Genomic DNA, 16,458 nt, shown 5'->3' with positions numbered 1-16,458 from the left:
TGCTACCACCACTACTGCTACCACTACTACTACCACTGCTGCTACCATTACGACTACCACTGCTGCTACTACTACCACTACTACTGCCACTACTACTACCACGACTACCACTACCGCTACCACTACTGCTACCACTACTACTACCACTACTGCTACCACTACTACCCCACTACGGCCACCACTACCGCTACCACTACGGCTACTACTACTGTTACCACTACTACCACGACTACCAATACTACTACCAATACTATTATTGCCACCACTGCCACTACCACTACTACGACCACTAAAGCTACCACTACTGCTAGGACTACCGCTGCTGCTACTACTACTACTACCACGACCACCACTACTACCACTACTCTCACCACCACTACCAAAAAAAAGACAAAGATCCCCCGTATAGACTTAACAGACTGTTGGGGAATGTGCTGTTAGCGAGCACCTTTACAGGTGCTCGCGATGTTTACACACCGCACCAGGTACTCATTTGAGGCTGAGTCAACCTAGGGGAGGCCCAGGACCAGTTCACTGGTGATGGCCGTGAGCGGGGATCGAACCCCGGTCGCCGGGTTCATAGCGCAGTGTAGCGCTAACCACTACACTACCGCTCCCCACCACTACCACCACCACTCCACCACTACCGCGTTTTCAACAAGAACTCTCATCGCAAAAATGATTTAAACGAACCCTTGGTGAACCAGCAGACGGCAAGGGAGTGGCTTACCGTGCACTCGATTGAACTGAAATATTTGATTTAAAGGGGGATGGAAGGATCCGCTCTGTGATTATTTGTATTGTGAATGACTCGGAGGGAAGTGTTTGGGGGGATGTTGTGGCAGGCACGGGCTGGAGTCGCACACTCGTGCCCTGACCTTAACCAATACCAATGACGTCACTACTGGGCCCGTGCCAGGCCAGGTGCACTTAGAGGCAGTCACGTGAAGGTTCGCTGCTGACGGGGGGGCCCTGGACAGAACCCAGTCGGTGCCATGGGTTGGCTGACTGAGATGACCGGTAGATGCACCACCAGCTGTACCCCCCTACTGTGCCAGGCTAGGTGCAGGAGGTCACGGGGCAGACCCAGAAGGTGCCATGGGTTGGCTGATTGAGATGACCGGTAGATGCACCACCAGCTGTACCCCCCTACTGTGCCAGTCTAGGTGCAGGAGGTCAACGGGGCAGACCCAGCAGGTGCCGTGGGTTGGCTGATTGAGATGACCGGTAGATGCACCACCAGCTGTACCCCCCTACTGTGCCAGGCTAGGTGCAGGAGGTCACAGGACCAGAGCCAGCAGGTGTCGTGGGTTGGCTGACTGTGATGACCGGTAGATGCACCACCAGCTGTACCCCCCTACTGTGCCAGGCTAGGTGCAGGAGGTCACGGGGCAGACCCAGAAGGTGCCATGGGTTGGCTGATTGAGATGACCGGTAGATGCACCACCAGCTGTACCCCCCTACTGTGCCAGGCTAGGTGCAGGAGGTCACGGGGCAGACCCAGCAGGTGCCATGGGTTGGCTGACTGAGATGACCGGTAGATGCATCACCAGCTGTACCCCCTACTGTGCCAGGCTAGGTGCAGGAGGCCACGGGGCAGACCCAGCAGGTGCCATGGGTTGGCTGATTGCGATGAGCGGTAGATGCACCACCAGCTGTACCCCCCTACTGTGCCAGGCTAGGTGCAGGAGGTCAACAGGGCAGACCCAGCAGGTGCCATGGGTTGGCTGACTGAGATGACCGGTAGATGCATCACCAGCTGTACCCCCCTACTGTGCCAGGCTAGGTGCAGGAGGTCACGGGGCAGACCCAGCAAGGGCCATGGGTTGGCTGACTGAAATTTGAATAAAGTGGCGGTTATTGTTTTTTTCAAATTTTCTTGCTGTGGTTTTCGCACCTGATGATGATTGCTGCTTGTGTTGCAGTCGAAACGTCGTGAGAATTTTATTATGTTATATTTTTATTACTTTATTGTTTCCCTTCTACGTGGTGACTTTACCGAAAGAACCAAGAATATGAATCCCCGCAGTCACGAAAGCTTTAAATCTAAATTTAATTTAACTTATTTAATAAACAGTAATAGGTTTTACCCTTTTAACTGGCACAAAAACTGACACCTTTATTCAAGGCATCATGTTTGCAATAACCACAACACAAGCAGTCAAAATGCAAACATTTATTTAATAAATGTTTTCTCCTACAACATCAGAGTGCAGTGGGGGGGGAGGGGGGCAGAGCTTTGTGACGTCATATTTGAGGGGGGGGGGTCTGACTTCTTGTGGCGCCGTGTCACGAGGGAGAGGGGGGGTTAAAAATCGTCAAAAATCGCGTGACGTCATTTATAGACGGCCCCCGAGATGCACCGAGCCTGGCACTGCCCCGAAGCGGCAGCGTCCTTCGCGAGACTCCTCGGTAGGGGGCGATCTTGGCACCGCCGGTAGCGGTCATCGGCAAAGTCCACTCAGCTCGTGACGTCACCACGCCCCACGAACTCCCCCAACGATAAATTTTGATTTAAAGCTTTCGTGACTGCAGGGATTCACAATCTTGGTTCTGTCGGTGAAGTCACCACGTAGAAGGGAAACAATAAAATAATAAAAATATAAAACGATAAAATTCTCACGACGTTTCCCCAACCATCCCGACTGTAACAGGCTGTAGGGGCAAGTGCTGTTAGCGATCAGCTTACATACATACACAGACACAAAGATCCCCCGTGCAGCCTGTAACAGGCTGTAGGGGTAAGTGCTGTTAGTAGCCATTAGCTTACATACACACACAGTGACAAAGATCTACTGTGTAGCCTGCTACAGGCTGTAGGGGCAAGTGCTGTTAGCGATCATCTTACATACACAGACACAAAGATCCCCCGTGTAGCCTGTAACAGGCTGTAGGGGCACGTGCTGTTAGCGATCATCTTACATACATACACAGACACAAAGATCCCCCGTGCAGCCTGTAACAGGCTGTAGGGGCACGTGCTGTTAGCGATCATCTTACATACATACACAGACACAAAGATCTCCCGTGCAGCCTGTAACAAGCTGTAGGGGCAAGTGCTGTTAGCGATCATCTTACATACACAGACACAAAGATCCCCCGTGTAGCCTGTAACAGGCTGTAGGGGCACGTGCTGTTAGCGATCATCTTACATACATACACAGACACAAAGATCCCCCGTGCAGCCTGTAACAGGCTGTAGGGGCACGTGCTGTTAGCGATCATCTTACATACATACACAGACACAAAGATCCCCCGTGCAGCCTGTAACAGGCTGTAGGGGCACGTGCTGTTAGCGATCATCTTACATACATACACAGACACAAAGATCCCCCGTGTAGCCTGTAACAGGCTGTAGGGGCAAGTGCTGTTAGCGAGCACCTTTATAGGTGCTCGCGATGTTTACACACCGCACCAGGTACTCATTTGAGGCTGAGTCGACCTAGGGGAGGCCCAGGACCAGTTCACTGGTGATGGCCCTGAGCGGGGATCGAACCCCGGTCGCCGGGTTCGTAGCGCAGCGTAACGCTAACCACTACACTACCGCTCCCCACCACTACCACCACCACTCCCCACCACAACCACCACCACTACCGCGTTTTCAACAATAACTCTCATCGCAAAAATTATTTAAACGAACCCTTGGTGAACCAGCAGACGGCAAGGGAGTGGCTTACCGTGCACTCGATTGAACTGAAATATTTGATTTAAAGGGGGATGGAAGGATCCGCTCTGTGATTATTTGTATTTTGAATTACTCGGAGGGAAGAGTTTGGGGGGATGTTGTGGCAGGCACGGGCTCGAGTCGCACACTCGTGCCCTGACCTTAACCAATACCACTGACGTCACCACGGCGCCCGTGCCAGGCCAGGTGCACTTAGAGGCAGTCACGTTAAGGCTCGCTGCTGACGGGGGGCCCCGGGACAGAACCCAGTCGGTGCCATGGGTTGGCTGACTGAGATGACCGGTAGATGCACCACCAGCTGTACCCCCCTACTGTGCCAGGCTAGGTGCAGGAGGTCACAGGACCAGACCCAGCAGGTGCCATGCGTTGGCTAACTGAGATGAGCGGTAGATGCACCACCAGCTGTACCCCCTACTGTGCCAGCCTAGGTGCAGGAGGTCACGGGGCAGACCCAGCAGGTGCCGTGGGTTGGCTGACTGAAATTTGAAAAAAGTGGCGGTCATTTTTTTTCTTCAAATTTTCTTGCTGTGGTTTCACACCTGATCATGATTGCTGCTTGTGTTGCAGTCGAAACGTCGTGAGAATTTTATTGTTTTATATTTTTATTATTTCATTGTTTACCCTTCTACGTGGTGACTTTACCCAAAGAACCAAGAATATGAATCCCAGCAGTCACGAAAGCTTTAAATCTAAATTTAATTTAACTTATTTAATAAACAGTAATAGGTTTTACCCTTTTAACTGGCACAAAAAACTGACACCTTTATTCAAGGCATCATGTTTGCAATAACCACAACACAAGCAGTCAAAATTGCAAACATTTATTTAATAAATGTTTTCTCCTACAACATCAGAGTGCAGTGGGGGGAGGGGGGGCAGATCTTTGTGACGTCATATTTGAGGGGGGGGGGGTCTGACTTCTTGTGACGCCGTGTGACGGGGGGGGGGGTTAAAAATCGTCAAAAATCGCGTGACGTCATTTATAGACGGCCCCCGAGATGCACCGAGCCTGGCACTGCCCCGAAGCGGCAGCGTCCTTCGCGAGACTCCTCGGTAGGGGGCGATCTTGGCACAGCCGGTGGCGGTCATCGGCAAAGTCCACTCAGCTCGTGACGTCACCACGCCCCACGAAATCCCCCAACGATAAATTTTGATTTAAAGCTTTCGTGACTGCAGGGATTCACAATCTTGGTTCTGTCGGTAAAGTCACCACGTAGAAGGGAAACAATAAAATAATAAAAATATAAAACGATAAAATTCTCACGACGTTTCCCCATCCATCCCGACTGTAACAGGCTGTAGGGGCAAGTGCTGTTAGCGATCAGCTTACCAACACACACAGTGACAAAGATCCCCCGTGTAGCCTGTAACAGGCTGTAGGGGCAAGTGCTGTTAGTAGCCAGCAGCTTACATACACACACAGTGACAAAGATCCCCCGTGTAGCCTGCAACACGCTGTAGGGGTAAGTGCTGTTAGTAGGCAGCAGCTTACATACACACACAAAGACAAAGATCCCCCGTGTAGCCTGTAAGAGGCTTTTGGGGCACGTGCTGTTAGCGATCATCTTACATACATACACAGACACAAAGACCCCCCGTGTAGCTTGTAACAAGCTGTAGGGGCAAGTGCTGTTAGCGATCAGCTTACATGCACACACAGACACAAAGATTCCCCGTGTAGCCTGTAACAGGCTGTAGGGGCAAGTGCTGTTAGTTGCCAGCAGCTTACATACACACACAAAGACAAAGATCCCCCGTGTAGCCTGTAACAGGCTGTAGGGGCAAGTGCTGTTAGTAGCCAGCAGCTTACATACACACACAGACACAAAGATCCCCCGTGTAGCCTGTAACAGGCTGTAGGGGCACGTGCTGTTAGCGATCATCTTACATACACAAAGATAAAGATCTCCCGTGTAGCTTGTAACAGGCTGTAGGGGCAAGTGCTGTTAGTGATTAGCTTGCACACACAAAGATAAAGATCTCCCGTGTAGTCTGACACAGATTGTCGTGGCAAGTTCTGTTAGCGAGGAGCAGCGCCTATGAAGACTACCGACACCCACTAACTCACCCACCCACTAACTCACCCACCCCACTCACTCGCTCACCCCACGCACTCACACACCCACTAACTCACCCACCCACTAACTCACTCACGCTCTCACCCACTCACTCACTCACCCACTCACTCACCCATCCACTAACTCACTCACCCACTCAATCACCCACCCACTCACTAACTTAGTCACCCACCCACTCATTCACCCACTCACTCACCCACTCACTAACTCATCCACCCACTCACGCACCCACTCACCCGCGCACTCACTCACTCACCCTCTCACTCACCCACCCACTCACGCACTCGCTCGCTCACTCACCTATTCACCGAAGCACTCATGAACTCACTCACCCGCTCACTCATTCACCCACTCACACCCACCCACCCACTCACGCACTCACTCACCCGCTCGCTCACTCACCCACTCACACCCACCCACCCACGCACCCACTCACCCACTCCCTCAGCCACTCACTCACCCGTTCACTCACCAATCCACCAACTCACTTGCTCACTTACCCGCTCGCTCGCCTACTCGCCCACTCACTCACCCAGGTCGCTCTGGCAAATGAGATTGATATCCTGAGAACTTGACAATTGATTGCCGCCTCAAAGCCTGTTCAGTCTCGAACCCTCATCAGCTTTCTCTCGCTGACCTCATTTTACAGGGTGGCCCAAAAGTCAGGACACATAGGGGTTGTTGTTATTATACAGGGTGGCCCAAAAGTCAGGACACATAGGGGTTGTTGTTATTGTACAGGGTGGCCCAAAAGTCAGGACACATAGGGGTTGTTGTTGTACAGGGTGGCTCAAAAGTCAGGACACATAGGGGTTGTTGTTATTGTACAGGGTGGCCCAAAAGTCAGGACACATAGGAGTTGTTGTTGTTATTGTACAGGGTGGCCCAAAAGTCAGGACACATAGGGGTTGTTGTTATTATACAGGGTGGCCCAAAAGTCAGGACACATAGGGGTTGTTATTATTATACAGGGTGGGCCAAAAGTCAGGACACATAGGGGTTGTTGTTGTTATACAGGGTGGCTCAAAAGTCAGGACACATAGGGGTTGTTATTGTACAGGGTGGCCCAAAAGTCAGGACACATAGGGGTTGTCGTTATTATACAGGGTGGCTCAAAAGTCAGGACACATAGGGGTTGTTGTTATTATACAGGGTGGCTCAAAAGTCAGGACACATACGGGTTGTTGTTATTGTACAGGGTGGCTCAAAAGTCAGGACACATAGGGGTTGTTATTATACAGGGTGGCTCAAAAGTCAGGACACATAGGGGTTGTTATTATACAGGGTGGCTCAAAAGTCAGGACACATAGGGGTTGTCATTATTATACAGGGTGGCTCAAAAGTCAGGACACATAGGGGTTGTCATTATTATACAGGGTGGCTCAAAAGTCAGGACACATAAGGGTTGTTATTATACAGGGTGGCTCAAAAGTCAGGACACATAGGGGTTGTTGTTATTATACAGGGTGGCTCAAAAATCAGGACACATAGGGGTTGTTGTTGTTATACAGGGTGGCCCAAAAGTCAGGACACATAGGGCTTGTTATTGTACAGGGTGGCCCAAAAGTCAGAACACAAAGGGGTTGTAATTATTATACAGGGTGGCTCAAAAGTCAGGACACATAGGGGTTGTTGTTGTTGTACAGGGTGGCCCAAAAGTCAGGACACATAAGGGTTGTTGTTGTTATACAGGGTGGCCCAAAAGTCAGGACACATAGGGGTTGTTGTTATTGTACAGGGTGGCCCAAAAGTCAGGACACATAGGGGTTGTTGTTGTTATACAGGGTGGCCCAAAAGTCAGGACACATAGGGGTTGTTGTTATTATACAGGGTGGCCCAAAAGTCAGAACACAAAGGGGTTGTTGTTATACAGGGTGGCCCAAAATTCAGGACACATAGGGGTTGTTGTTGTTGTACAGGGTGGCCCAGAAGTCAGGATACATAGGGATTGTTGTTGTTATACAGGGTGGCTCAAAAGTCAGGACACATAGGGGTTGTTGTTATTGTACAGGGTGGCCCAAAAGTCAGGACACATAGGGGTTGTTGTTATACAGGGTGGCTCAAAAGTCAGGACACATAGGGGTTGTTATTGTACAGGGTGGCCCAGAAGTCAGGATACATAGGGATTGTTGTTATACTGGGTGGCCCAAAAGTCAGGACACATAGGGGTTGTTGTTATACTGGGTGGCCCAAAAGTCAGGACATACAGGGGTCGCTGCTATCATACAGGGTGGCTCAGAAGTCAGGACAGAATAGGTTTAAACTCTTTCTGGCAATAAAACAGGACGTTTCAAGACGTTTAAACACTAAACAGAAACTTTTTGCAAGGAATAACGTTACCGCATTAACCACACAAACGTTTTACTGAACATGCAAACAACCATCACCACCACCACCACCATAATGATGATGATCCTCTTCTTTGGTTCTTTCGGTAAAGTCATGTAGAATGAGAATAAAATAATAAATTGATAAAATAAAATAACACAATAATATTCTCACGACGTTTCGGCCACAGCACAAGCTGCCTTCATCAGGTGAAGGGACGAGACTGTCCTCCAGACAGTCCCACTGTCCTCCAGACTGTCTCGTCTCTTCACCTGATGAAGGCCGCGTGTGTTGTGGCCGAAACGTCGTGAGAATATGATTGTGTTATTTTTTATTAATGTATTATTTTATTCTCATTCTACGTGACTTTACCGAAAGAACCAAAGAAGATGAATCCTTGCAGTCACGAAAGCTTTAAATCGATGATGATCCTGTTTCTACCCTGCGTGTGTTCTAGAATGTAATCGTCACCACCCATGGTCTCCCCACAGATGGATGGAGCTCAAGGTGGTGGTGGTGGTGGTGATGTCTCTAACCTGCGTGTGTTCTCTCATTCATGTGGCTCCTCTCTGTCTCGCTGTCTCTCAATATAAGCGTCACCACCACCACCACCACCACGATGATGAACTCACCTGCCTGGGCCGTGGGGTTCACAGCTCGGCTGTGGCCTCTGTTTCCCCTCCCTCCCTCCCTCCCGAATCCTCCCTCACCTCCCGGCCACCCCCCCCCCCCCCCCCAAGACTCTTGACCTGTGACCGGAGCAAAACAAATACCAACTCTAAATTTAGACAACCACCAACCCCCCCCCATCCACCCCACCCATCCACTCTCCTCTCAACTCCTGCGTCCCGTCACCGTGTCCGGCTATAGACCCCCTTGCGTGGACTTCGCGACTCACGGGGTTGGTGGTGTCGGTGGTGCTGGTGCAGTGGTGTAGCGGTTAGCGCTATGAACCTGGCGACCCGGGTTCGATTCCCGCTCACGGCCAACACTGGTGACGATTATCTGAACCGGTCCTGGGCCTCCCCTAGGTCGACTCAACCTCGAATGAGTACCTGGTGCGGTGTGTAGCAAACATCGCCGCTATGGAGACAAAGGCGGCCGGGCGTGGTTGCTGGCCACCCACCCCCTCGTGTACCGTTCAGGCCTTCATAGGTGCTACTCGCTAACAGCACTTGCCCCTACAGTCTGTTAAGGCTATACCGGGGGAGGGGGTGGGTCTGTGTCTTTGTCTTTGGTGGGTGGGGTGGGGTGGGTGAATCGCTCTTAAAAAATAAGATTTTACAGTTATAAAATCCTCGTTCTGTCAGCATTTGATAATTTGTCATTTGTCGTGGGGGGGCAGCGGGGGAGGGGCACGGCTCCGTAACTGGGTAACATCCAGTCACGGTGGCTAGGAGATATGAACTAACTCACCTGGCCAAACATACTCACTCATACACTCACTCACCCACCCACTCATTCCCACACTCACACACTCACTCACGCTAAAGCACTCACTCACCCACTCACTCACACACCCCCTCACTCACTCATACACTCACACACCCACTCACCCACTCATTCCCACACTCACACACTCACTCACGCTAAAGCACTCACTCACCCACTCACTCACACACCCCCTCACTCACTCATACACTCACACACCCACTCACCCACTCATGCCCACACTCACTCACTCACGATAAAGCACTCACTCACCCAACCACTCACTCACCCACTCACTCACACACTCACACACCCACTCACCCACCCACCCACTCACCCACTCACTCACACACTCACGCACTTACACACTCACTCACCCACTCACACACCCACTCACTCACCAACTCACTCACCCAGCCACTCACTCACCCACTCACACAGTCACTCACCCACCCACTCACCCACTCACTCACACACTCACTCACCCACTCACCCACCCACTCACCCACTCACTCACTCACCCGCTCACTCACCCACCCACTCACCCACTCACTCACCCACCCACTCACCCACTCACTCACACCCTCACTCACCCACTCACCCACCCACTCACTCACTCACCCGCTCACTCACCCGCTCACTCACTCACCCACTCACTCAACAACTCCCTCACCGACTCACTCACTCACCCACCCACTCACTCATGAACTCACTCACTCACTCACCCACTGACACACTCCCTCACTCACCCACTCACTCACACACTCTCTCACCCACACACTCACTCACCCACCACCCACCCATGAGGCCATCTCTTTCCTAGCCCTCTCCATGCTCGTTCAGCCCCAAACCTCCCCCGGCCGCTGTCTCTCCGGCTAAACGCGCTCACGGACACCGCACGCACGCACGCTGGGCAGGAGTAAATCCTTTCACGGGCGATAAACTTAACCTTGGCACAAAAGTTCGCTCGCACGTGCCGTGACCAATCCTCAAACAATGTTTCGCATTTAATTTGTGTGCACATCTCCTTATCGTCCGTGCAAAGCCGTGGCGTGCGTGAGAAATCCGCGTACGACGTACTGCTGATGACGTTCGCGCAACGACAGCACGCGATTGCGCAATTCCCATCCTGTACATCATCGTTGCTGTCAACCCATACGGTGTTAAGCCCGTAATCTTGTACAGGGGAGATCTCACGGCCGGTGAGTGAGTGGGTGAATGAGTGAGTAGGTGAGTGAGTGAGTGGGTGAGTGAGTGAGTGAGTGGGTGAGTGGGTGGGTGGGTGAGTGGGTGGGTGAGTGGGTAAGGGGGTGAGTGGGTGAGTGGGTGAGTGAGTGAGTGAGTGGGTGAGTGAGTGGGTGGGTGAGTGGGTGGCTGATTGGGCAAGTGGGAATGGGTGAGTGGGTGAGTGGGTGAGTGAGTGGATGAGTGAGTGAGTGAGTGGGTGAGTGGGTGGGTGAATTAATGGGTGAGTGAGTGAGTTGGTGAGTGCGTGGGTGAGTGGGTGGGTGGGTGAGTGAGTGAATGGGTGAGTGGGTGGGTGGGTGAGTGGGTGAGTGAGTGAGTTGGTGAGTGGGTGGGTGTGAAAATTAAGAAAAGGAGCGGTAAACTTTCTGGTATTAGTAAGTAGTGTATACACTACACTATACACTACACTACTACACTACACTATACACTACACTACATACTACACTATACACTACACTATACACTAGACTATACACTACTATACACTACACTATACACTACACTACACACTACACTACACACTACACTACACTATACACTACACGATGCACTACACTATACACTCCACTACACTATACACTACACTACACACTACACTATAGACTACACTACTACACTACACACATACACACATACATACACACATCTACACATACATACGCACATACAACAACAACCGCCATTCGCCACTAAGTGGCGGTGACGTCACCACGACGCTTGTGCCAGGCCATGTGCACCTTGAGGCCACGTGAAGTGTCGAACGGCCGCTGACAGGAGGTTACGGGGCAGACCCAAGTGCCACGGGTCGACTGACTGAGATGACTGGCTGATGCACCACCTGTGCCCCCCACTGTGCCAACCTGCTGTGCTTTAGCCACCTGGCGCTCCGCTCGTTGTTGTGAGCGTCGCTCCTCCGCCCTCCGTTGTTGTTGGAGGGCGACTGCCTCCAACTGCCCAGTAGCGTCCTTCACAAGCCTCCTCCACAAAGGCCGATCTTGACACCGCTGGTACCAGTCATCGGCAAGTCCACTCAGCTCCACGTCCTCCTGTACCACATCACTCCATCTCTTCTCTAGCCCGTGCCGTGCCCGTTTAGCTCCCTCGATCCGGCCGAACAAAAGCTGTTTAGGCTTGTGGTGGCTGGGCATGCGGGCTACATGACCCAGCCAACGCAGCCTTGTCCAGATCTTTCAAGAATTTGTGAGCTCCTCACACAATACAGCCTGGTGTAGCCCAGGATGGATCGTAGGCAGGCTAGCCTAAATGTTTTTACCTGGCGAGGATGTTCCATTAGGGGGGTCCACGTTTCGCAAGCATAGAGAAGGGAGGGAATGACTGTGGCCTAGAAGACCTGAAGCTTCGTGCAGAGCAACAGACCAGGTAGCTTCCACACAGCGTTACGCAACTGATGAAAAGATATTGCTGCTCGACTGATTCGGAGTGAGACCTCTGCTGTCAAACCGGAGCCGGTCATGAGCACACTGCCCAGGTATGGGAAACTCTCCACTCTCTCCACAATTGCCCCATCACCGATCGGGAGTTGTCGGGTGGAGTGCCTGATGGTACAAAATACCCAGGCTGGTGCTTAATTTTGGTGGGGCTGATAGTAAGGCCCCACCTCTTAGTGGCACGCTCCAGTCTCAGCAGCAGCGTCTGCAATTCCTCCTCTGAATGAGCAGCTATTACCAAATCATCGGCATACATAACGTATTTGAGCAATAGAGAGCCATCCCTTGACCGCACCCGGACATCGATCAGCCTCCCAATTATATCTGTACCAAATGGAATTCTCTCGGTACAGCTATTGAAGGCTTCACGAACTTACGTGGTCAAAATAGATGTTAAATAATGTGGGAGCCAGAGGACATCCCTGTCGCACCCAAAGGTGTACAGTAAATGGCTCTGACTCCCGGCCACGTAGTTTTACCCGGGCCCGCTCACCATCATGAAGGTCCTTAATGATCGTGAGTAGAGGGTCAGGTACTCCGAAAGCGCGAAGAACAACCCAGAGCCCCGGCCTACTGATGGTATCATAGGCCTTGACCAGGTCAATAAAGCAGAGCTGTAGGTCTTGTTGGAATTCCCTACAATTCTCGCTGTAGCAGGCGGACACACACACATGCACACACATACATACACACATACACACATACATACAGAGATACACACGACAAAAACAAAGACAGACTGTAGGGGCAAGTGCTGTTAGCGAGCACCTATAAAGGCCAGCACGGCACACGTAGTCCATGGACCCAGACCAAAACAAACACTTATTGGTACAACCTGAGGTGTCAAATTCTTGTCGTTCTTTCTTGTAATCCTCCATGTGTGTGGAACAGATTCTGATATGATAACCTTTGCGGAGTGGCAGCTTAGTTGTAGTTACAATTACTTTTATACCCATATACCCTGTGACAGGCGTCCGGAACGATGAAATGGGCATTGTTACTGAAAAACTCCCTAGACCAAAGCCAGTTGGGTCACAAAGTGGTCTTTATTGATTTAATACACAATGAAAGCACAAGATATTAAGGAATTCCATGGTGAGGTAAGGAACTACTTGAATATTATAAACATTGACATTCGCAAACACTTCGCCAATGAGCTATGTAATACCATTCATATCTAGAATTGAAGCTTTCGTGAATGCATGCAGACATGACAATACTCATTGTTTTTTTCGGAAAAGCCACGTATGTGGAAATAAAATAAAATTAAAGTAAATAAAATAAAATTAGATTAAGATAAAACACGAAATAGCAATAGGTTTTACCCTTTTCAACTGGCACAAAAACTGACACCTTTATTCAAGGCATCATGTTTGCAATAACCACAACACAAGCAGTCAAAATGCAAACAAAAGAGACAACTCTGATAATAATATTGGCACTGTCCTTGAATTTGATTGGCCCACACCCGAGACGGCTTTTCTTTGAGCCCAGTCTCCACTGGTGTTGGACCAGAAGACGCCAAAAGGCGTACAATTCAAAAACAGCACACTATCAGAGTATTGAGGGCTCGGGGTGAGCATTTACATAATAACAAGATATTCTGACACCTTTATTCAAGGTATCATGTTTGCAAACATGATGCCTTGAATAAAGGTGTCAGTTTTTGTGCCAGTTAAAAAGGGTAAAACCTATATTCTTAGCTCTTTCGGTAAAGTCACGTTGAAGGGAAACAATAAAATAATAAAATATATATAAAACAATAAAAATTCTCACGACGTTTCGACCATAACACAAACGGTCGTCATCAGGTGATGACAACAAATTTTTGTTGTTTTATTTTTTACCTACGTGACTTTACCGAATAGAACCAAAGAGTATGATTGGGTACATGTGAAGAAGGTTACATTATTGTTATTCTTGGTTCTTTCGGTAAAGTCACGTAGAAGGGAAACAATAAAATAATAAAAATATAAAACAATACAATTCTCACGACGTTTCGACTGCAACACAAGCAGCAATCGTCATCAGGTGTGAAAACCCACAGCAAGAAATTTTGAATAAAGTGGCGGTTTTTTTGGTGCTGTGGTTTTCACACCTGATAATGATTGCTTGTGTTGCAGTCGAAACGTCGTGATAATTTTATTGTTTAATATTTTATTATTTTATTGTTTCCCTTCTACGTGACTTTACCGAAAGAACCAAGAATATGAATCCCTGCAGTCACGAAAGCTTTAAATCAAAATTTTACATAATTGTTATCAAGCTCTGTGTGTACTTAGATGGTGTTGACAAGAGTAACCAAGTCCAGAATGACCACACTCTCTCAATTTGATGACTATATCATAGTTTCATAGTTTTCATAGTTTCATAGTTTCAATTATTTGGTATAGCCCTGTGAGCCATTCGGCTCTTGAATCGGGTGCAACCACAACAAACAAAAAAAAACAAAAACACGAACAAGAAAACATCTTAAAGTGACTTTGTGTGACTGCAAACAGAAAATCCAGGAAAAAAACATCAAAATATTCCTGAAATAGCACCGTACACCAACGCTGTGTGCAAAAAATCCCAGTTGGATGCAAGTCAAACAACAACAACAACCACAAGACAACTAAGATTAAGGCCATCAGTCTAACTCCGTACTGCAATAAACAAAAACAAACGTGTCCAAACCAAAAAAACTTTTAGAAATCACCAAAATACAGCCATAAATGCAATGTAACAGTGATCATAGGAACTGTAACCGAATTTTTTAAACAATAAACTATGTAAATAACACGTAACATACTGCGCACCGATACTTTTCAGGGTCTGCAGCTCCCATTTTGAGAGACTGATTTTCTTTGGCAAGTTCCCTTGTGGACAGGTAAATCTGGATAGAGGAGGATTTTTCCTTTCCCATCAGGGAAGGTATGCAAGGCTCCAGCAAACGCACCTCCACGGCTATCGCCTTGTGTGCTTCTTGGTTGACTCCTTGACTTGGAAAATGCCGAGGGAGTTCATTGAAGCAACCCGTCTAGAAGTGAGATCAGTCAAATTTCCTATGCTTGGTTCTTTCGGCGAAGTCAGGTGTGAAAGCCTCAACAAGAAAATGTGTTTTTTTTTTGGGCTGTGGCTTTCACACCTGATGATGATTGCTTGTCTTCTTTGGTTCTTTCGGTAAAGTCACGTAGAATGAGAATAAAATATATATAATATTATTGTGTTATTTTATTTTATCAATTTATTATTTTATTCTCATTCTACGTGACGTTACCGAAAGAACCAAAGAAGATGATTCATTGCAGTCACGAAAGCTTTAAATCGATGATTGCTTGTGTTGCAATCGAAACGTCGTGAGAAATGTATTATGTTTTATTTTTTATAATTTTATTATTTCCCTTCTACGTGGTGACTTTACCGAGAGAACCAAGAATATGAATCCCTGCAGTCACGAAAGCTTTCAATCGAGATTAGTCATTGATCATCGCTTGAGGATTGCCACTAAAGCTCCATCCTGATGAAGAGGAAACAGCTCCATCATTAGACCTCCTTTGCCAGTACCAAAATATAATAATAGGGTTTTCCCCTATTATTATTATGTATTATATAGGATAATTCATGTTATTGCATTAACCACAATACCTGCAGTCAAAATGCAAACAAAAACCACACTCTGATCATATATAATGCATTGTCCTTGAAACTGATTGGTCCACACCAAGGGACGGCTTTCTTTTGAGCCTCGACCCTATTGGTGCTCGACCAGATGACGCCAAAAAAGACGTGAATCCTTTAAAAAAAATAGGTTTCAGTTTGTTGCCAGAAAAAAAAGGGAAAACCCTATTATTATTACATTTTGGTACTGGCTAAGGAAGTCTAATGATGTAGATACTCACCCCGAGTCCTCATTACTTTTGATAGTGCATTGTCTTTGAGCTGTGTGACGCCTTTTGGCGTCATCTGGTTGAGCACCAATTGGGTCGAGACTCAAAAGAAAGCCGTCCCTTGGTGTGGACCAATCAGTTTCAAGGACAATGCATCAATTATCATAGTGTGTGTGTGTGTTTTGTTTGCATTTTGACTGCAGGTATTGTGGCTAATGCAGTAACATGAATCCTTTAAAAAAAATACCGCCACTTTTTTCAAATTTTCTTGCTGTGGTTTTCACACCTGACGATGATTGCTTCTGGCGTTGCAGTCGAAACGTCGTGGGAATTTAATTGTTTTATATTTGTATTATTTTATTGTTTCCCTT

This window comes from Petromyzon marinus, chromosome 79 (genome assembly GCF_048934315.1).
Source record: "Petromyzon marinus isolate PM22_M1 ecotype Great Lakes invasive population chromosome 79, UKy_Petmar_22M1.pri1.0, whole genome shotgun sequence".
Lineage (NCBI taxonomy): Eukaryota > Metazoa > Chordata > Hyperoartia > Petromyzontiformes > Petromyzontidae > Petromyzon > Petromyzon marinus.
This window is presented reverse-complemented; position numbering follows the sequence as displayed.